The following is a 24,192-nucleotide window of genomic DNA, read 5'->3' on the forward strand; positions in this document are numbered from 1 at the left end:
TTTGTTCCTAAAAACATAAGGATTTACATATGGCTGATAAGTACTAGTAAAAATTGGAGGAAGATATAGAAAGTTAGGATAATTTATTCTGCAAAACAACAGTTTATCTATATTCCCTGAACAAGAAGTGGAATATGAATTTATCATGAAATACAAACACATTTTTAAAAGAATCTTTATTGAAACATTTTCTATTCATAAAACATATTTTCAACAATTATGTGCAAATATTAAATGCTGTATTATAAAGCATTCTGATTCAAAGAGGATAAAACATGTTCTAATATGATCCCTTTTTTAAAAAAATCATTTTACCTTTGTTTCCTCTTCATCTACCAGATTTGTCTTTATGTCTCTAAAAATTGACCATCTCCTCAGTTAGTTAGGCATTTGAAGATGATAACCCTAGATTCTTAATAATTATATCAATTGACTAATCAATAAGCATTTATCTAATGAAACAAATTTATGCAATAACAACACTGTAAAGAATAACAGCTTTGAAATGCTTAGGAAATCTGATCGATGCAATGACCAATCATAACTCCAGAAGACCAATAATGAAGAATGCTATCTACTTCCTGACAAAAAAGTTATTGATTAAATATGCACAATAAGACACATAATGTTTGACATGGCCAATATGGGATGTTCTTTAATTGACTTTGAATAATGACTACAAAGGTTCTCTTTGTTCTTTTCCTTATAGCAAGAGAAGAAGTAGAAAAGAAAGAAAAACAATGCTTATCAAAAAAAAAAGTAAAACATTCAAATAAATTGAGTTTATATAAGAAAGATACTATGCCTAATAGTCAATTTGTAGAAAAATATTCTGGAAGGGAATTTCAACTTATGTGTTCTTTTAAAAAATGCATTCTTACATCTCTGAAAAAATATATATAGCTTGTCTGACATTCTGGGATCCATCTTTACAGTGAGAGTATGATAAGAACCACAGAAACTATAATAAGTCATTGTCTAGGATCTATTTATCAGTAAGAATGGGAGCTAGAATTTATAGTAAGAACTTAATAGTTAATTTTATTATTAGCATTTTGAGGTTTGAAAAGTGCCTTATTTATTTATTTGTTTGTTTGTTTTAAATATCATTGGTTCTCCTAAATCTGTAATCAGCTATGTTTCTGAAAAATTGACTTGTCATTGAGAATGGATAAGATTCCCCTGAGAACATAAAGGATATAAATACAAATTACTACAATAATAAACAACCAGATAGATAACGAAAAAATGACTATGAGAATGAATGAATAAAGACAATAATAAAATATAACTTGTTATTCTTGTTCAGTCTTATTGATTTTCATGAACTCATTTGAGGGTTTCATGGCAAAGACACTGGAGTGGTTTGCCATTTCTTTTTCCAGCTCATTTTACAGATGAGAAACCTGAGAAAAACAGGGTTAAATGGTTTGCCCAGCACTGAACTCATAACTGCCTGATTCATGACCTAGTATTCTCTCCACTATGCTATCTGGCTGCCCCCAAAGACAACATATTTCTGGTCAAAGACTTTGGCCATCTTTGGTCCCAGATGAATGATCTTTTAATATGAAAAGAGCAGAAAAGTATGTGTTCTGTCAGTTGTATTCCATGAGATGATCCAGCCCCTGCAGAGGTCACGTTATATGGTGGTGGTAAGAGGAATTTGTGTATTTCTAAGTGATCCATACATCAAAACAAAATGTATCAATCCTTCGGTGCCTGTTTTCCATAGTTGAAAGGCAGTCCCTTACCTTCTTAGAATATGTACATTCATTTGATGTTTACCTTACAACTATAACCCAATCAACACCTTTCTTGATACACATATTCATTCTCTCACTCCCCCAAGATTTTTTTTTTTGTACTTTGAGATATTGTTTCTTTTTGGTGGACAATAATCTCCTTTAGAAGAAAGGGTTTTATTTTATTTGCCTTGTTTCTCTCTTGATTAACAAAATTCACATAGTAAGTCTGATTGAAAGCTGGTTCATAGTAAGTCAAAGTAGGGTTCTTAATATTTTTGTGGGTCATGGGTCTTTTCAGAAGTCTGTTATGACTTCTGGTCTTGACAAAATAATATTCATAATGTTCATACATATCTGAAGGAAATGCTAATTTTGATAGATGTAATTTCTTTTTTAAAAAGGATGCATTTTTTTCCCCATTCAAGGGAAGGGAAAGAAAGGATAGAGAAGGGAAGAATTAGTAGTTCTAGAATTTGCCTAGTCAGAATTTTTTTTCTCTTTTTTAATAATAGGTTTTTTTAATTTTCATAATGCATAGAAAGGTAATTTTCAACAACAACCCTTGCAAAACCTTGTATTATAAAATTTTCTCCTTTCCTTTCCCCCACCCTCTCCCCTAGACAGAAAGTAATCCAATATATGTTAAGCATGTGCAATTCTTCTATACATATTTACATATTTATTATGTTGTACAAGAAAAATCAGATCAAAAAGGAAAAAAAAATAGGAAAAAAAAAAAAAAAGCAAGGGCGCAACAACTAAAAGATGAAAATACTGTGTTATGATCCACACTCAGTTCCCACAGTTCTCTCTCTGGGGTAGATGCTTCTCACAAGTTTATTGAATTGGCTTGAATAAGCTCATTGTTGAGAAGAATCATGTCCATCATCATATAATCTTTTGTTGCTATGTACAATATTTTCCTTCTACTTACTTTACTTAGCATCAGTTCATGTAACTCTATCCAGGCTTTTCTGAAATCATCCTGCTGATCATTTCTTATAGAACAATAATATTTCATAACTTTTTGAGCATAGTTCCAAATTGCACTCCAGATTGGTTAGATCATTTTATAATTCCACCAGCAATATATTAATGCAATATATTAATATCCCAGTTTTCTCATATTCCCTAAGTCAGGAGAATCTTGTTAAAATTGACATTTTAGGAAAGATAATGCTTGGTAAACTTGTAATTTTCAGTGAATTAAGAAAAATGTATATAAGAAATAATAGTAGTCATGAAAAAATAGAACCAGGCCAAGAAGTTAATAATGAGAAGGCGGACTTAGGAAGCTAAGTAAACCACAAAAGTTTTAATTATCAAGGAACACAAAAAATGAAGCTGAGATCAAGGAGCTTGGTTATGCCATAGCCAAAGCAGTATAATTAAATGACACATAGATTTAAATAATTTCATTAAACATTGTAGCATAGCAATGAGAAAGAAGAAAAAATGATTAGAGGTGAAACAGTTTTCAAAGCAAAAATCCCAATAGTTCTTTTGGAAACTAAGCAAAACAACTATCTTGAAGATATAGCAAGTAGAGGATCAATATATATGTGTGTGTATATACATATACATGTTTGTGTACATATATGTGAATATAGCCAAGAGAAAGAGATAAGTTAAAATACTTTTAGTTAAAATATAAGTTAAAAAAGTTAAAATATAAGTTAAAATACCCAACTGAAAATGGAAGCAAAATGTTTTCAACACCTTGAAAATAGGGAGTCTTTTTGATTTCTCAACACCACTCTAAATATTTTGATAAAAGTTAGAAAAAGTGATAAATTGGATATACTAAATTATGTTAATATTATTTTAAGTCAGTGTACTACCAAAAAACCCACTTACATCTGTTGTTACATTTAATTTCCAACTTCTTCATTATGATAATTGATCAAATGACCTCTTAAGAAGAACATATTCACAGTCAACAGGTATTTACTTTAATAATGGGGATACAAATAAAAAACAGGAAGCTGAAAAGTTTTCTTTCTTTTTTAGATTTTTTCCAGGCATATATCTATATTTGTATATGTATATACAGTCTTCATATTTATATACTTATATATGTATATATTTATATATGTATGTATAGATGCATGTATCTTCATATACATTTATTGTATATATATATGTATATATATATATATATATATCACTATGTGTGTGTATATATGTGGGAAGTGACAGAGAAAAACAGAGAGAAGCAGAGAGAGAGAAAGAGAAAGAGAGAAAGCAAGAGAGCGAGGGAGAAAGACATTTTTATAAAGACCCAGGGATCAAAGGTGTTGATTGTTTATTTCTTCAAGATTAAAGTTTAGGTGAGTTCTTCCATTTCCATCTGAACTGCAAAACTTTTTTCAGAATTACATATGCTTATCCATTAAAAACATCAGAAGGATAAGTATTGACCTCAATCTGTTTATACAATTCTCATCCATTTTCTATATCTAAATCAACTCTGCTTGGGCAGAATGTACAGAAACATTTCTTAGGAATCATTTGGGTTCATTCTATTTCTGAAATTTCTGTTATGATAGATCCACCTGTCCATTACAGAAAAATTCTAAATGATTAAATTAGATAATGAAAGGAGCTTGTTTCTTCTATGTAAAGTGAATTGCTTTTTTTTTAATATCCATGTAAATATATTTAATGAAGATGCACTTTAAAGGTCTATTTAGACTTACTGCTCCCCTAGGAGGTTTTTGGAGGCACATAAATGATCATGCAAGTCTATTGTTGCTTAATAATTCACATGAAGCAATATATCTGATAATTTCTTTGCTGAACATAGCTTAGCACATATTTTAAAGTCCTAACAATTTTTGAAGTCGCCATGTTTAGAAAAAAAAAGTAAAATACAAAGCATCAGCTGTGAGTTACTTCATTAGTGATTTATTTTTCCTAGAGCCTTTATTACAAAACTGAATTACATTTCTTTATATTTGCTGCATAAATAAAATTGAAGATGAATGCACCTGGTATAAAACAAATGTTAAACATCATTTCTTATACCTGTAAAATATGGTAATAAACTCTTTATATGGAAAGGAATCAGTTAAAGACAGAAAGTAAATGTTTTTTTCCATATTGAACAAAATGACAATGTTACCTTGATTCTAATAGAGCACAATTATCTTGGAGAAAATTGTACTATCTTTGCCAACAGGTTGTGGAATAAAAATGAAAGATAGCTCATGATTTAGGTGTCAATCAATTCATTTCTGTCAACAAGTATTTATTCAGACCTTATCATGTGCCATGATAAATTTGGTTATATAAATAAAGACAAAAATATAGTCCCTTCCTTCCTGAAGCCTATAGCCTAATAGTATAAAAAATAAAGACATACATATAATATACTTGCAATATAAATGGAAGGCCATCTCTAGGAGTACTGAAGAGGTAAGAATGATTAAGACTTCTTGCAGAAGTTTAATTTTGAAGTGAATGTTGAAGTAAACTTACGTAAGCTACGGGATATAGGTGAGGAAGATTAGTTTTAGAGAGACATCAAGAGAAAAGGCATTGGTTAGAGTTTATCAAAGGGTTAAAGTATAAGAAGACTGCATAGATAGGAAGGGATCAGATTTGGAAAGAAAGTTAGTGACAAATAGAAAATTGCATATTTGATTCTGGAGGTAATAGAGAACCAATGTAATTTATTTAAGGAGGAGAGGGATAGAGGGGTTGTATTTTTATGTTTATATGTTAGGAAGATTACTTTGGCAGCTAAGTGGACAGGGAGATGAATTGGAGAAAGACTTGAAAAAAGGGCACCAATAAGAATGTTATTAACATATTAACACAATGACTAGCATATAATTTCACATTTACTTTAATTAAGTTCAAATGGAGCAATGCAAGTAAAATATTTGGAAACCACAATATTATGTGCATATAGATGCATACACACACATATGTTATGGGCCAGAACTCTGAACTTGAAATAAAGGATTTTTACAAGGTACTAAGTCAGTGGAATTGATAGAGACAATAGTTATCTAATTTAGCATGATTCAGTACCATTGATTTAATCTATAAGGAAATGTTTTGGGCTAGAACTTGAAATAAGGTACTAAGTGGAATTGAGGAGACAATGGTTAAATCTATTTAGCATTGATTTAATACTACAATAAATAATGGTTTCCTAGTGATATAATGATTGATTTGTACTCAGTGTTTAACATATAAGCTAGAAGCCTCAGCCAGGGAGATTCAGAGATTCAGAGGAAAAGCACACAAGAAGCTCTCAGAGGCTGACAGATTCATTCCATCGTCCACCTTTGTGGTGGCTGGAGGCTGAAGCACAAACCTTTGGATTCAGAAAGATTAAGAGGGTAGAGAAGGAGGCAGGAGCTCAACCTCTTGGAACCAAGGAGAGAGATAGGCCTCTAAGAAAGCTAACAGGGCCCCAGGAAAGGAGATAAGACTTGGAAAGAGACAATAAAGGATTTGGACTTTAACACCTGCTGTACTCATGTACTGATTATGAATTGAAACAAAGGCTGTCTCCAGAGACCCCAAAAAAACCTCAGTGGAGAACATTACATTTTGGCAAGAATATTACACACATATATATATGTCTTTTTATACATATATACATACATACATATAAACACACCCACATATACATATTTCATGTAAATTATGGCAACAACAATACTTACCATAATTTATCATTGCTGTTACAATTATTATATTTCATTATCAATATTAGGTATAAATATGATTTTATTAGTGTAGGAAAATTCCCTTATTTTATTGATTATAATTTATTCTTTAACTTTTTATTTTACCATGTTGTCTGAGAAATGAAGAATTTAGGAGTTGTTTTCATAGCATAGTTAGCATGGGGTCAGAAACAGGACTTGAATCCAGATTTCCTAAATTCTAAGACTGACCATACATTATGCAAGGAAAAGCTATCAGCATCAGATAATAGACAGAATATTAGGATTGTATTCAGGAAAATCTTGGCTCAAATTTTTCAGATAAAAGTTATGTGGCCATAGGTTAGGCAGTTAACCACCAGGTACCTCATGTAATTGTCTGGGGCTATGCATTTGTCTTGAGGAATCTCACATAGGGAGATTCTCCACAGTGATGAAACCAAACATGCTGCATACTAATTACTGTTATTGTTATGAATGCTATTAATGATATTTTTATATGCAAGAGTTCCTTAAAGGTAAACAAGATTTGAGGAACCCTGAATAGCTTTGAGTCATACCTATTCAATTGTCAATTAATATACAATAAGTTTCTACTATTGGGGTACCTAAGTGGCACAGTGGCTAGAGAATCAGCCTTGGAGTAAAGTGGACCCAAGTTTAAGTCTTCTAGTCTCAGACACTTGACACTTAATAGTTGTGTGATTGTGAACAAGTCACTTAACCTCAATTTCCTTAACAATTTTTTTTTTTTTTACTATGTGTCATGCATTGTGCTAAAGGTTGGAATATGAATAATTAAAAAAAAAAAAACAGCCCCTTCCCTCAGGGAGTTGTCAATTTAATGCAAAAAGACAATACATAAAAGCAAGTTAAAGGGAGAAATGGGCTGGGAGAAATGAAGTCTATCAGAGGATCCTCAGTTTTCATGTATGATATTCCTGTATGATTGTTTATTGACAAGTTCTGAGTCAAATAATAATTCTCATTTATATGGTGTTTTAAGATTTATAAGTTGCTATGCACATTCTATGAGAGATACAAAATGATTTTCTTGGAGTCACACAGTTAATGAGTCTCTTAGGTTATTTCAGCTTATTTCTTCCTGATTCCAAACATAACCTCTATCCAGATTACACATTAGTACCAAAGACAGTTTAGTGAAGACTCCCATTCTATTAGTGAGATTGTTTTTTCCCTTCAGATTAAGAGAGGTAAATGTATCAAAATTTTGTGCTGTAGAATTAACTTATAGAATCAATGATAAAATAAAGTATTCTATTTTAGTAATTTAGGAACTAGAGTTTATTTTTCATGGAGGCCAAGATAAGTCTCCAACACCAAAACAGTTTCTATACTAAACAGTAATAATGTTTTTAATATATCATATTTGAGCTTAACTAAAATCCTTTAACACCCTGGTGTTTAATAAATGCAAAAATGACAAGATTTTGACATGGTAATCTTTAATACCTTCTTTTTATTGAAGGAAGTTGAAAAAAAATAATACCTAGAAAAATGAGACATTGATCTTTCTTTGTTAGCATGTATTTATTTCCTTTTTCTCTTATTAATCATATTATTTACTCTTTGAAGCAATATTATATGAAGAATGATCAATTATCTTTTTTATTTGGAAATTACATTCTGAGAAACTGTAAAAAATATTATTGTATTTTGCTACTGGTAGCGATACTGCTGATGGAGTATTACAATACTACAGAATTATAATATTGCTTCACAAGACTAACCTAAGGAATAATGATGCTAACTTTGGCAAGTCTTATAAAAACTTTGGATGAGGGGGTGGAGCGAAGATGGCAGAGAGGACACACTCATCTTCCTAAACGCTTCTTTACCCTCAATCTATTTTAACAAAATTCAGCCTTGGAATTAGTGCTTGACTGTCAGAACCCATGAATATTGGGAGTACAACACATTATCAATCAAAGATAATTTTGAAATTCTTCAGAAAAGGTCTGTTTTGCTTGTGTGCAGGGACAGAATGGGGATAGGTCAGGCACAGACTTCAGGTAGGCAATGAGAGCTCTGGAAATAGCTTATGCTGAGCAGACCTGAGGGGATGGGGTGGTCTATGCCAGTGGAAAATCTGGGGAAAGAACTTTACCACAGTATTGTCTACTCTGCCCCGGCAGCAAGCAAGTAGATCAGCAGAGAAGTGACTATAACCCCAAAAGCATTGAGTCCCTTGAGACCTGGCCACACCCACAAAACACCCAGAGTGACTCAGCATGATTCAAGCACAGTCCCAGTTTAATATTAGGGAGGGGGGTAAGGGGAAAAGAAAAAAGTAGAAGCATAATTTGGGGATAATAAGATGGTAGGAAATACAGAATTAGTAGTTTTAACCATAAATTTAAATGGGATAAACTCCCCCACAAAGCAGAGATGGATAGGAGACTGGATTAAAAGCCAGAATTCTATAATATGTTGTTTACAGAAAACATACTTGAAGCAGGGTGATACCTACAGAGTAAAGATAAAAGGCTGGAGCAGAACTTATTATGTTTCAGGTGAAGTAAAAAAAAGCAGAGATAGTCATTCTGATCTCATATCAAGCAAAAGCAAAAACTGATCTAATTAAAAGAGATAAGGAAGGGCACTATATCTTTCTAAAAGGTAGCAAAGATAATGAAGCAATATCAATACTAAATATATATACACCAAGTGGCATAACATCTAAATTCCTTACGGAGAAGTTATGAGAGTTGCAAGAAGAAATAGACATCAAAACTATCATAGTGGGAGATCTCAACCTTGCACTCTGAGAATTAGATAAATCAAACTACAAAACAAATAACAAAGAAGTTAAAGGAGTAAATCAAATATTAGAAAAAGTTAAGTATGATAGATCTTTGGAGAAAACTGAATGGGGACAGAAAGGAGTATACATTCTTCTCAGCAGTTTGTGAAACCTATAAAAAATTGATCATATATTAGGACATAAAGACCTCAAATTCAAATGCAGAAAGGTAGAAATAGTAAATGCATTCTTCTCAGATCATGATGCAATAAAAATTACATTAAAAAAAAAAGCCAGGGAAAAATAGACCAAAAAATAATTGGAAACTAAGTAATCTCATCCTAAAGAATGATTGGGTGAAACAGCAAATGATAGACACAGTAATTTCACCCAAGAGAATGACAATAATGAGATGTCATACCACAATGTGTGGGATTCAGCCAAGGCAGTGATAAGGAGAAATTTTATGTCTCTAGAGACTTACTTGCATAAAATAAAGAGAAAATCAGTGAATTAGGCTTGCAACAGTAAATTAAAAAAAAAAAACTCATTCAAATACTAAACTTGAAATTCTAAAAATAAAAAGAGAAATTAATAAAATTCAAAGTAAAAAAAAAACTATTGAATAAATAAATAAAACTAAGAGTTGGTTTTATGAAAAAAAAACAACAAAATAGATAAACCTTTGAAAGGTAAATTTGATTAGAAAAGGGAAAGAAGAAGATCAACTTGTTAGTCTGAAAAATGAAAAGGGAGAACTTTCCACGAGTGAAGAGGAAATTAGAGCAATAATTAGGAATTACTTAGACCAACCTTATGCCAATAAATTTGATAACGTAAATGAAATGGATGAATACCTTCAAAAATATAGTTTCCCCAAATTAACAGAGAAAGAAGTAAGTTGGTCAAATACTCCCATTTAGGCAAAGAAAAAGAACAAGCTATTAATCAACTCTCTAAAACAAAATCCCTAGATGGATTTACATGTGAATTCTACCAAACATTTAAAGTACAGTTAATTCCAATACTACATAAACTATGTGAAAAAATAGGGAATGAAGGAGTTCTAGCAAATGACTTTGATGACACAGACATGGTACTGATACCTAAACCAGGTAGGTTGAAAACAGAAAGAAAATAATAGTACAATCTCCCTGATGAACATGAATGCAAAAAATCTTAAATAAAATATTAGTAAAAAGATTACAAGGGGACTTCTGGCCAAGATGGTAGAGAGGACATACACATTCACTAAAGCTCCATGTTTTCTCTCAGAATTTATTTCATGACAAGCCTCGGAATTAGTGTTTGACTGAAAAAAAAAACACAAATAATTACCAACAGAAGACATCCTTGAAATTCACCAGAAAAGGTCTGTTTTTGCTCAAGGGCAGGGATAGTTAGAATTAGTGAACTGGATACAGAAAATAGCTCTCTAAAAAATAAAATTGGTGAAATGGAAAAAAAAATGCCATAGAACAAAACAATTCAATTGGACAATTAGAAAAAGATATTTAAAAAGTGAGTGAAGAAAATACTTCATTGAAAATCAGAATAGAACAAATGGAATTGAATGACTCAAGGAGACAACAAGAATCAGTCAAGCAAAACCAAAATAATCAAACAATGGGAAAAAATGTGAAATACCTTCTTGGGAAAACAACAGACCTGGAAAATAGATCCAAGAGAGACAATCTGAGAATTATTGGACTCCCAGAAAAGTATGATGAAAAAAAAGATCCTGGACACTATTTTCCAGGAAATTATCAAAGAGAACTGCCTAGAAGTCATAGAAACAGAGGGTAAAATAGAAATGGAAAGAATTCATCGATCACCTACTGAAAGGGATCCTAAAATCAAAACACCAAGAAATATAGTGGCTAAATGCCAAAACTATCAGAAGAAGGAAAAAATACTGCAAGCTGCTAGTAAAAATCAATTTAAATATAGAGGAACCACAATAAGGCTTACTCAAGACTTAGCAATATCCACATTAAAAGATCGAAGGGCCTGGAATATGATATTCCAAAAGGCTAAGGAACTTGGTATACAGCCAACAATAAACTACCCAGCCAAAATGAGCAGCTTTTTTCCAGAAAAGAAGATGGACATTCAACAAAATAAGTGAATTTCACCTATTTTTGATGAAAAAAAATGGAACTAAACAAAATAGTTTTGTTCAACAAATATAGAACTCAAGAGAAACCTAAAAAGGTAAAAAGAAATCTTGGGAACTATATTTCTGCTATAAAGATATATAAAGAACACTAGAAATTGAAAGGAAATTGTACCAGGAAAAGGGTAAAGTGGGGGTTCTACATCTCACAAAGAAGTAAAGGAAACCTATTATATCTGAGAGAAAGAATGGAGGGGGAGGAACATAGTGTGTATCTTACTGCCATCAGAATTGGCTTAAAGAGAAATATATTAGACATATTTAATTTATGATGAAACTTCTCCCAGATCATTGAAAAGAGAGAGGGCAAAAGTGAAAAGGGAAGGAGTAAGCTAAGCAGAAGGGAATAAAGAAATTGTGAGGAAAAGCAGTGAGATAGGGGGAAGAACTATAAGGTGGAGGGAGGGATACTAAAAAGGGAGAGCTGTGAGAAGCAAGTGGTGCTCACAAGTTTAATACTGGGGAGGTGGGATAAGAGGGAAGGAAAGGAGAAAAGCATAAACAGGGATTAACAAGATGGCAAGTAATGCAGAATTGATAATTTTAACCATAAATGTGAATGGGGTAAATTTCCCCACAAAGAGGAAGCAGTCAGCAGAATGGATTAAAACCCAGAATCCTACAATATGTTGTTTACAGGAGACACACTGGAAGAAGGGGGATACATACATGTTGGAATCCTTACAAACTGCTAACCAATTAGAGTTGATCTAATCTTACAAGAAGATTTTGGCCAGAACCTGAAACAAGGTACTAAGTAGAACTAATTAGTACAATGCTTGTGTTTACACCTTTGTATTCACACCTCCCTTAAAGCTCTTTGGGCCAGAGAGCACTATGGGAGAAAACCCATAATCCCATTCTCTCAGAAGATTCACATATAAGGCCAATGAGGAGAGAGAGCTATTCCAGAATACATTTTCCACTTGGCTGGCTGGTCTCAGAGGAGAGTTCAGCTGGACTGGAGAGGAGCAACTCTGGTGCAGACAGAGAGCACTTTGACAGATTTCAGCAGAGTTACGCCAGAAGCCCTCTCTCCGAGGCAAGGCAAGAGAGAATATATATTCCACTTGGCGGCTGGTCGCAGAGGAGAGTTCAGCTGCATTGGAGAGGAGTTGGTGGCTGGGCTCCTGCACGCCCCCCATTGAGACCAAGCTGGTCTGAAAGACTTACCAGAAAGCTAGCTGAGCCCCAAGTGAAGGAGACAAGAGATTCATTCCATCTCTGTGTTGGTTGGGGGCTGAAGAAAGCAGAGGCAGAGGCTGAAGGACAGAACCTTTGGATTTGGAGACATCCGGAGGGCTCTAAGCTAAACCGGCTGCGTTTTGAGAAGAACAAGAACTCCAACATTTGAACTCCCAACACATACAGAGTAAAAGTAAAAGGTTGGAGCAGAATATACTATGCTTCAGGTGAAGTTAAAAAAAAAAAAAAGCAGGGGTAGCCATCCTCATCTCAGATCAAGCAAAAGCAAAAATTGATCTAATTAAAAGAGATAAGGAAGGGCACTATATCTTGCTAAAGGATAGCATAGATAATGAAGCAATATTAATATTAAACATATATGCACAAGTGGTGTAGCATCTAAATTCTTAAAAGAGAAATTAAGAGAGTTGCAAGAAGAAATAGACAGCAAAAGTATAATAGTGAGAGATCTCAACATTGCACGCTCAGAATTAAATAAATCAAACCACAAAATAAATAAGAAAGAAGTCAAAGAGATAAATAGAATACTAGAAAAGTTAGATATGATAGATCTCTGGAGAAAATGTGATGGAGACAGAAAAGAATACATTTTCTTCTGAGCAGTTCATGAAACCTATACAAAAATTGACTATATATTAGAACATAAAAATGTCAAACTCAAATGCAGTAAGGCAGAAATAGTAAAGGCATTCTTTTCAGACCATGATGCAATGAAAATTATGTTCAATAAAAAGCCAGGGGAAAATAGACCAAAAAATAATTGGAAACTAAATAATCTCATAATAAAGAATGATTGGGTAAAACAGCAATTCATAGACATAATTAAAAACTTCACCCAAGAAAATGACAATGATGAGACATCATACCAAAATATGTGGCATGCAGCCAAAGTGGTAATAAGGAAAAATTTCATGTCTCTAGAGGCCTATTTGCATAAAATAAAGAAAGAGAAGGTCAATGAATCGGGCTTGCAACTAAAAATGCTAGAAAAGGAACAAATTAAAAATCCCCAATCAAATACTAAACTTGAAATTCTAAAATTAAAAGGAGAGGTCATTAAATTGAAAGTAAAAAACCATTGATTAATTAATAAAACTAAGAGCTGATTCTATGAAAAAAACAACAAAATAGACAAACCCTTAGTAAATCTAATTAAAAAAAGGAAAGAGGAAAATCAAATTATTAGTCTTAAAAATGAAAAGGGGGAACTCACCATTAATGAAGAATAAATTAGAGCAATAATTAAGAGTTACTTTGCCCAACTTTATGCCAACAAATTTGATAACTTAAATGAAATAGAATAAAATATCTTCAAAAATATATGTTGCCCAGATTAACAGAGGAAGAAATAAATAGACTAAACAGTCCCAATTTAGAAAAAGAAATAGAACAAGCTATTACCCAACTCCCTAAGAAAAAATCCCCAGGAACAGATGGATTTACATGTGAATTCTACCAAACTTTTAAAGACCAATTAACTCCAATGCTATACAAACTAGTTGAAAAACTAGGGATTGAAGGAGTACTACCAAATTCCTTTTATGATACAGACATGGTAGTGATACTTAAATGAGATAGGTTGAAAACAGAGAAGGAAAATTATAGACCAATCTCCCTAATGAATATTGATGCTAAAATCTTAAATAAAATATTAGAAAAAAGATTACAGAAAATTATCTCCAGGATAATACACTATGACCAAGTAGGATTTATACCAGAAATGCAGGGTTGATTCAATATTAGAAAAACTATTAGCATAATTGACTATATTGATAACCAAATTAACAAAAACCATATGATCATCTCAATAGATGCAGAAAAAGCACTTGATAAAATCCAACATCCATTCCTAATAAAAAACACTTGAGAGTGTAGGAATAAATGGACTTTTCCTTAAAATAATCAGGAGCATATATTTAAAATCTTCAGTAAGCATCATATGCAATGGGGAATAACTGGAACCTTTCCCAGTAAGATCTGTAGTGAAGCAAGGTTGCCCACTATCACCATTATTATTCAATATTGTATTAGAAACACTAGCCTCTGCAATAAGAGTCGAGAAAGACATTAAAGGAATTAGAGTAGGCAATGAGGAAACCAAACTATCACTCTTTGCAGATGATATGATGGTATACCTAGAGAACCCCAGAAATTCTACTAAAAAGCTATTAGAAATAATTCATAATTTTAGCAAAGTAGCAGGATACAAAATAAATCCCCATAAATCCTCAGCATTTTTATACACCACCAACAAAATCCAAGAGCAAGAGATACGAAGAGAAATTCCATTCAAAATAACTGTTTATAGCATAAAATATTTGGGAATCTACCTACCAAAGGAAAGTTAGGAATTATTTGAGCAAAATTACAAAAAAGTTAACACAAAAATAAGGTCAGACTTAAATAATTGGAAAAATATTAAGTGCTCTTGGATAGGCCAAGCAAATATAAGAAAGATGACAATACTTCCTAAACTAATCTGTTTATTTAGTGCCATACCAATCAGACCCCCAGAAACTATTTTAATGACCTGGAAAAAATAACAACAAAATTCATATGGAAGAACAAAAGATCAAGAATTTCAAGGGAATTAATGAAAAAAAAAATCAAATGAAGGAGGCCTAGCTATACCAGATCTAAAACTATATTATAAAGCAATACCAAAATGCATTGGTATTGGCTAAGAAATAGATTAGTTGATCAGTGGAATAGGTAAGGTTCACAAGACAAAATAGTCAATAACCATAGCAATCTAGTTTTTGACAAACCCAAAGATCCCAACTTTGGGGATAAAAATTTATTATTTGACAAAAAGTTCTGGGAAAACTGGAAATTAGTATGGCAGAAATTAGGCATCAACACACACTTGACAACATATACCAAAATAAGATCAAAATGGGTTAATGATTTAGGCATAAAGAACAAGATCATAAATAAATTAGAAGAACATAGGATAGTTTACCTCTCAGATTTGTGGAGGAGGAAGGAATCTGTGACCTAGGAAGAACTAGAGATCATTATTGATCATAAAATAGAAAATTGCAATTTATTAAGTTAAAAAGCTTTTATACAAATAAGATTAATATAGACAGGACTAGAAGGGAAGGAATAAACTGGGAAAACATTTTTACAGTTAAAGGTTCTGATAAAGACCTCATTTCCAAAATATATGGAGAATTGACTCTAATTTATAAGAAATCAAGCCATTCTCCAATTGATAAATTGTCAAAGGATGTGAACAATTTTCAGATGATGAAATTGAAACTATTTCTACTCATATGAAAGAGTGTTCCAAATCATTATTGATCAGAGAAATGCAAATTAAGACAACTCTGAGATACCACTATACACCTGTCAGATTGACTACGATTACAGGAAAAAATAATGATGAATGTTGGAGGGGATGCGGGAAAACTGGGACACTGATGCATTGCTGGTGAAATTGTGAATGAATCCAACCATTCTGGAGAGCAATCTGGAATTATGCCTCAAAAGTTATCAAACTCTGCATACTCTTTGATCCAGCAGTGTTACTACTGGGCTTATATCCCAAAGAAATACTAAAGAAGGGAAAGGATCCTGTATGTGCCAAATGTTTGTGGTGGTCCTGTTTTTAGTGCCTAGAAACTGAAAACTGAATGGATGCCCACCAACTGGAGAATGGTTGGGTAAATTGTGGTATATGAATGTTATGGAATGTTATTGTTCTGTAAGAAATGACCAGCAGGATGAATACAGAAAGACTTGGAGAGACTTACATGAACTGATGCTAAGTGAAATGAGCAGAACCAAAAGATCATTATATACTTCAACAATGATACTGTATGTATCTGATGGAAGTGGATTTCTTTGACAAAGAGAATAACTAATTCGGTTCCAGTTGATCAATGATGGACAGAAGCAGCTACACTGAAAGAAAGAACACTGGGAAATGAGTGTAAACTGTTTGCATTTTTGTTTTTCTTCCAGGGCTATTATTACTTCTGAATCCAATTCTTCCTGTGCAGCAAGAGAACTGTTTGGTTATGCACACATATATTGTATCTAGGATATACTATAACATAATGAATATGTATAAGACTTCCTGCCATCTAGGGGAAGGGGTGGAGGGAGGGAAGGGAAAAGTTGGAACAGAAATGAGTGCAAGGGATTATGTTGTAAAAAATTATCCAGGCATATGTTCTGTCACTGAAAAGTGACCAAAAAAAAGATTACAGAAAATCATCTCCAGGATAATACACCACAACCATATAAGATTTATACCAGGAATACCAGATTGGTTCAATATTAGGAAAACTATTAGCATAATTGACTATATCAATAACCAAATTAACAAAAACCATATGATCATCTCAATAGATGAAGAAAAAGCATTTGATAAAATCCAATACCCATTTCTATTAAAAACACTAGAGAATATAGGAATAAATGGACTTTTCCTTAAAATAGTCAGTAGCATTTGTTTAAAACCAACAGTAAGCATTATATGTAATGATGATAAACTGAAACCATTCCCAGTAAGATCTGGAGTAAAACAAGGTTTCCTACTATCACCATTAGTATTCAATATTGTATTAGAAATGCTAAGCTTGGCAATAAGAGTTGAGAAAAAATTAAAGGAATTAGAGTGGGTAATGAGGAAACTAAATCATCCCTTTTCACTGATATGATGGTATATTTAGAGGACCCCAGAGATTCTACTAAAAAGCCATTAGAAATAATCTACACCTTTAGCAAAGTTGCAGGATACAAAATAAAGCCACATAAGTCATCAGCATCCTTATATACCATTAATAAAATCCAACAGTTAGAGTTACAAACAGAAATTCCATTTAAAGTAACTACCAATAGTATAAAATATTTGGGAATCTATCTGCCAAGGGAAAGTCAGAGACTATATGAGCAAAACCACAAAACACCTTTCCACACAAATAAAGTCATTTCTAACCAATTGGAAATACATTAATTGCTCTTGGATATGTTGAGCAAATAAAGTAAAGATGACAATATTATCTAAACTAATCTATTTATTTAGTACTACACCAATCAGATTCCCAAAAAACCTATTTTATTTCCTAGAAAAAATAACAACAAAATTAATCTGGAAGAACAAAAGGTCAAGAATTTCAAGGGAATTAATGAAAAAAAATCAAATGAAGCCATACTATATCTAGAATTATTATAAAGCAGTGGTTATCAAAACCAGTTGATATTGGCTAAGAAATAGACTAGTTGATCAGTGAAATAAGTTTGGTTCACAGGACAAAATAGTCAATAATTATAGCAATCTAGTGTTTGACAAATCCAAAGATCCCCCCAAAATCCACATAAATCATCAGCATTTTTATACATCACTAACAAAATCTGACAGCAAGAGATACCAAAAAAAATTCATATACAATAACTGTTGATAATATAAAATATTTGGAAATCTATTTGCCCAGGGAAAGTCAGGAACTATATGAGCAAAACTACAAAACACTTTCCACACAAATAAAGTTAGATCTAAACAATTGGAAAAAATAGTATGTGCTCCTGAATAGGTCAAGCTAATATAATAAAGATGACAATACTACCTAAATTAATCTATTTCTTTAGTGCTACATCAATTAGACTTCCAATAAAATATATTAATGACCTAGAAAAAATAACAAGGAAATTCATCTGAAAGAACAAAATTTCAAGAATTTCAAGGGAACTAATGAAAAAAAAATCAAATGAAGGTGGCCTAAGTGCCCTGATCTAAAACTACATTATAAAGCAGTGCTCACCCAAATTATTTGGTATTGGCTAAGAAATAGCCTAGTTGATCAATGGAATAGGTTAGATTCACAGGACCAAATAATCAGTAACTGTAGCAATCTAGTTTGACAAAACCAAAGACTCCAGCTTTTGGGATAAGAATTGATTATTTGACAAAAACTGTTGGGATAATTGAAAAGTAGTATGGCAGAAACTAGGCATTGACCCATACTTAACTCTGGACACCAAGAAAAGATCAAAATGCATTCAAAATCTAGGCATAAAGAATGAGATTATAAATAAATTAGAAGAACATAGGCTCGTTTACATCTCAGACCTGTGGAGGAGAAAGGAATTTGTGAACAAAGAAGTAGAGGTCATTTTTGATCATAAAACAGAAAATTTTAATTATATTAAGTTAAAAAGCTTTTATACAAATAAAACAAATACAGACAGGATTAGAAGGGAAGCAATAAACTGGGAAAACATTTTTACAGCTAAAGGTTCTGATAAAGGCCTCATTTCCAAAATATATAGAGAATCGACTCTAATTTACAAAAAAATCAAGGCATTTTCCAATTGATAAATGGTCAAAGGATATGAACAGACAGTTTTCAGATGATGAAATTGAAACTATTTCTACTTATATGAAAGGGTGTTACAAATCACTATTGATCAAAGAAATGCAAATAAGGTGACAGGAAAAGATGACCAATGGGGATGTGGGAAAAGTGAGACACTAATGCATTGTTAGTGAAGTTGTGAATGGATCTAACCATTCTGGAGAGCAATTTGGAAATATACTCAAAAAGTTACCAAACTGTGCATACCCTTTAATCCAGCAGTGTTACTACAAGGCTTATATCCCAAAGAGATATTAAAGAAATGAAAAGGATCCATATGTGCAAAAATGTTTGTGGCAGCCCTTTTCATAGTGACTAGAAACTGGAAATTAAATGGTGCCCACCCTTTGGAGAATGGCTGAATAAATTGTGGTATATGAAAATTATGGAATATTATTGTTTTATAAGTAATGACCAGCAGGATGAATACAGAGAGGCTTGGAGAGACATACATGAATTAATGCTAAGTGAAATGAATAGAACCAGGAGATCATCATACACTTCAGCAACAATACTATATGATGATCAGTTCTGATGGATATGGCTCTCTTCAGCAATGAGAGGATCCAAATCAGTTCCAATTGATCTGTAATGAACAGAACCAGCTACACCCGGGAAAGAATACTGGGAAATGAGTATGGACCACAACATAACATTTCTATTCTTTCTGTTATTGTTTGTTTGCATTTTTGTTTTTTCTTCTCAGTTTATTTTTATCTTCTTCCTAAATCCGTTCTTTTTTATACAACAAGATATCTGTATAAATATGTATACATATATTCTATTTGCCATATACTTTAACATATTTAACATGCATAGGACTACCTGTTATCTGGGGGAGGGAGTGGAGGGAAGAAAGGGAGTTGAAACAGAAGTTTTTGCAAGGGTCAATGTTAAAAAATTACCCATGCATATATTTTGTATATAAAAAAGTATTAAAAAAAAAAAAAAACTTTGGATGAATTCTACTGCGGAAGTATCATTCTGAAATCTATTCTGCTCTGTTTTTTTTTAACTCTTAATCACATAAAGGACATGTTTTAAGGTGTTTTCCAATGTTATAAGAATGTCAGAACTTGTCTAACCAGATCAAAAAGAGTAGAACAAATGACAATAGCAAGAAAATGAATCAGAGATAAACTCATGTTTTCAGATTTGAAAATAATTTGTTCTGTATAATCCATGTTCTCCCCACTTTCTTCCAATTTCTAAATCTTAGTTTAAAAGAGCCCATCTAATACATCTCCTATTCTTTAATAATATCTCCACAGGGAAGGAAAATGCTTTACCTGTAAGGCCAGAAATTCTTTAGATATATTTTTTTTAGACCAAGCAGAGCAAGAATTTTTGTTTTGTTCTTTATTTTCTTAGCACATACTGGCATTCTAAAAGTTGAGATCAGAACACTGAATTTGTCAGTAACAGGTAATGATTTTTGCCAAGAATGTCTCTCTAGAACCACTTAGCAGGGGTTTTAGAATCCCAAAGTACCAAACACATGGGTGTGTTTGAAAAACTAGAAGAAGATGACTATTTTTCTTTCAGAAATAATATCACTAGTAATAAAGAAATGAAAAAATGAATACTAAAGTTAAGTGTACAACATGAGAGCAAAAGATTTCAAAAGAAAAATAATATGAATTTATTGAATACATAACTCCTGATGTTGCTTTAATATCAGTGACACTTTTTGTGTGAAATACTGCAAATCCTTCAAGTAGGCAAAAATACACCATATTAAAAATGCATGATTCTGGTAGTAGAAAAAAATATAAGAAATCCCATTCCATGACTTAAATATGAGAATTTGAAGAAATCCTTAGTATTAGACTTGTACATCTCATGAAATATAACAATTTCCCATTTGATAAGTTTCTAAAAGTTATCATTGCACATAGTAAATATAACTGTACACCACTGAGAATGGATGACAAAGTAATTTTCTTACTATATAATGATAATAGTAATAATAATAATAATAGAGTTCAATGTTTCTTATTTGAAATTTAATAATGTTTAATTATATTAGAAAATGATTGCAAAGTATTTCATAAATCACCACTGCAATTTTTTCGAAAGATAAGTAAAATCTAGAAAGACAGAATGATGTAGTAGATAAAAGGTCAGCCTACAAATTATAAAGGATCTGATAAGCAATTGAAAAGAAAGCAGCAGTAGAATGGAATTATGCATCTTGAGGACCAATATTTTTTTCACTATCATTAATTTGCAAAAATGTGACTTTCAAATTAAGAGACAAGAGTTTACTACTGATAGTTCCACACACATAAGGAATCTCTATTGTTGAGCAATTTAAAAAAGCAGTAATTCAATAAATAAAATAAGTTGATTTTGAGAGCATTGTATGTGCTTTCTATTATAAGCAAAATAATACATTTTGACATCCTTTTTTTTTTTTGCAAGTGAAATAAATGCCCCAAATACTAACTGATAAAACTTTTCTAACATTTATTTTTACAGTTTTATTGTAACCAATGTAAGATATTTTTATAGCTTTACTGGGTGGGGGGAATGATGTAAAAGGATTGCTCCCTTTAGATCTGATTAATGTTATAATAAATTGAGCTAAATCATTAACTCATTAAATAACCATGCAAAAGAAACATGCATAAGCAAGCAGGTAAATATTTGGATAGGTAGATAATTATTTCTTTTTTTTCCAACCAGTCTGTGAGCCCTTTCTTTGACAAATTAAAGTTTAGCTAACATTTCAAATTCAAGTGCATTGTCAAAACTATTCCCATACCTGGTGTTCTACCATCTGTTTGGAGAAGTTCAATCATTCTAGCAGGTGACAAAAATTATGTAATTATCTTCATATCTAGTAGGGAAATTCAGTGCATCTACATTTTATATAACTGAGTACCTGGTATAATTAAGGATGACCTAATTATTTTAATAATTTCTCAGAGTTCAGAGATTGTTAACAGCAAATATTTTATGACTATATTAAAGCATCTGGGCCAAATCAAATTATTATAATTATTAACATAATAATTATTATAGCCACTGTTATGATAGTCAGTTACTGATAAAGTCAAAGTAAAACATAAGTGGGTTTAATAGCTCTGAAAAACTTTCTTAGGGCAAGGAAACAATGCCCAACACTGTGGAAAAAAGGACTACTGAATTCTAATTTCTAATTAATTGATTTTTTCTTCTAACTTTTTTTCTTTTCTATCCTCAATTCACAATCCTTATGAATAAAGGAGATAGGATATCTTAGGATATTAATGACCAACATAACTTTATCTCACTGTTTGGAGTATAGCACCATAACTGGTCAAATCAGTGCATGTCCCAAGCTAAATTCTAGTTTATCAGTATTGATGGAAATGACAGATACTCTAAGATGTCTCCCATAAACATAACTTCTGAAATCTCCTAAGCAGCCACTATTAATGATTCAGTCTTGAGAACATTTACTCTTACCTTGATCACTCCCATTCCCAGGCAAACATTCCTTTCCTCTACCTATGAGTTATCCATAACCCTTCCCCAATGCTTTGTTGTGCTTTATACTTCTCTGAATGTCTAGACCCTAAATAATCTCTGTTATGAACATTTACTTTCAAGCACAAAAATCCTATTGATGAGAAGCCCTAACACTTCTCAAATTCCTTGTCAATCATTCTTTTTATCATAACCATCCAGTGTCAATCTCGCTTTTCCTCTCTGTCTTTTTTTTCCCCCTGTCAGTTTCTGATTAAATTCATTTCCCTGATGTAAAATGACTGCTTTGATAAAAACAGACCTGAATAGATAAGACTTATAAAAATAGTAACTTAAAATTCTTAATTCTTTTGCAAAACTCACATTTCCTACTAATCCATAAATATACCATCTACCTATGACCCTTAAAATTAAATATTTATGAATAGTGAGTCCTTAGACAGTCAGTTTACTATTTGTGTATCTCTTGCCTTTGTATTATCTGTTTTCTGTAGTAATATTGTTTGTTCTAGCCTCAGTGCCTGAAGACTTAAAGATATATTAAGGGCTCCAAAAATACTAGGGTTAGAATAAAAATAAAAGTCAAAAAAGATGGAAAGAATTCTCTCATATATTCTCTCATTTTTTATATTTATACATGTTGTGACAAACATAGTGTCTGGAAGATTGTCAAAAATTAAACATATTTGTTTATTGATTGACACATGTAAAATCCACAGGACATGTTTATTAATAGTCATGGGATGTGACTAAGGAAAAATAGAAAATAATGACTCTTATATCAAGCATAAGTAACTAAGTCAATCAAAATACCATTAACAAAAATGTAGTATCAAGAGATTTACTGCAGGCTAAGAAAGTAGCCAGAGAAGGGAGTAGATCTTAGGATGCTCAGAAGCTGGCTTTACTAGTTTTGTTTACTGAGAGAAGTAAAGATGAGATCAAAGGCTTGAGTATAAGCTTTAACACTGGTCAGAAGGAATGCTATGTCTTCACTCATAATTTCAGATAATGTATGAAGACACTAATAAGTTTCATATATGAACAAGTAAAATTGGAATAATTCAAACCACATAAGTTACATTTTATCAATAAACAAGTTCATATTTCGAAGTAAAGAGTAAAGAACTGGAATATAAGGTATAAAGAGGAAAAAAATGTTCATTCAAGCAATGTGAAAAACTATCAATATTCAATTTTGTGAATAGATCTGTGACTTGATTAATTTGGGGGAGATTATAACCTATCTATAATGCTCACACTGTATTATTGTTTTTCATGCCCTATAATTCGTTTTTCATAGAAAAACTAGCTGATTTGTTATAAGTATCCCTTTCTTTTTTCTAGCCATTGCAAGGGTTACAGTGGAACATTCGTTATGTATTTCCCATACCTCATTTTTGCAATATGACCAATTCATTATTTCTTACTATGTATAACATCTTGATTATTTTTTCTTGTCTCTTATTTTTAAAGTTCATCATTATTTAGATATTATTGCCTAGTCATACATACTATGTGTCTCTTCTCCATTGCCTCGTGTATGATATACATTTTACTTCTGAGGATTTTCACTTCATATTTCATTGTCATATAACTACCAACAAAATGTTTCACAAGGAGAGTATTTCTTTTTATGAAATGTTTGGAGAAAAGAAGCTTTGTGATTTACTAAAGATAATCTATCAAACTTCTGCCAAATCATTAACGAGTTATATTCTGTCTTAAACATAAGTTGTACTCTATGTCTTATACATACATACACACACACACA

The sequence above is a fragment of the Antechinus flavipes genome, chromosome 1 (genome assembly GCF_016432865.1).
Source record: "Antechinus flavipes isolate AdamAnt ecotype Samford, QLD, Australia chromosome 1, AdamAnt_v2, whole genome shotgun sequence".
Classification (NCBI taxonomy): Eukaryota; Metazoa; Chordata; class Mammalia; order Dasyuromorphia; family Dasyuridae; genus Antechinus; species Antechinus flavipes.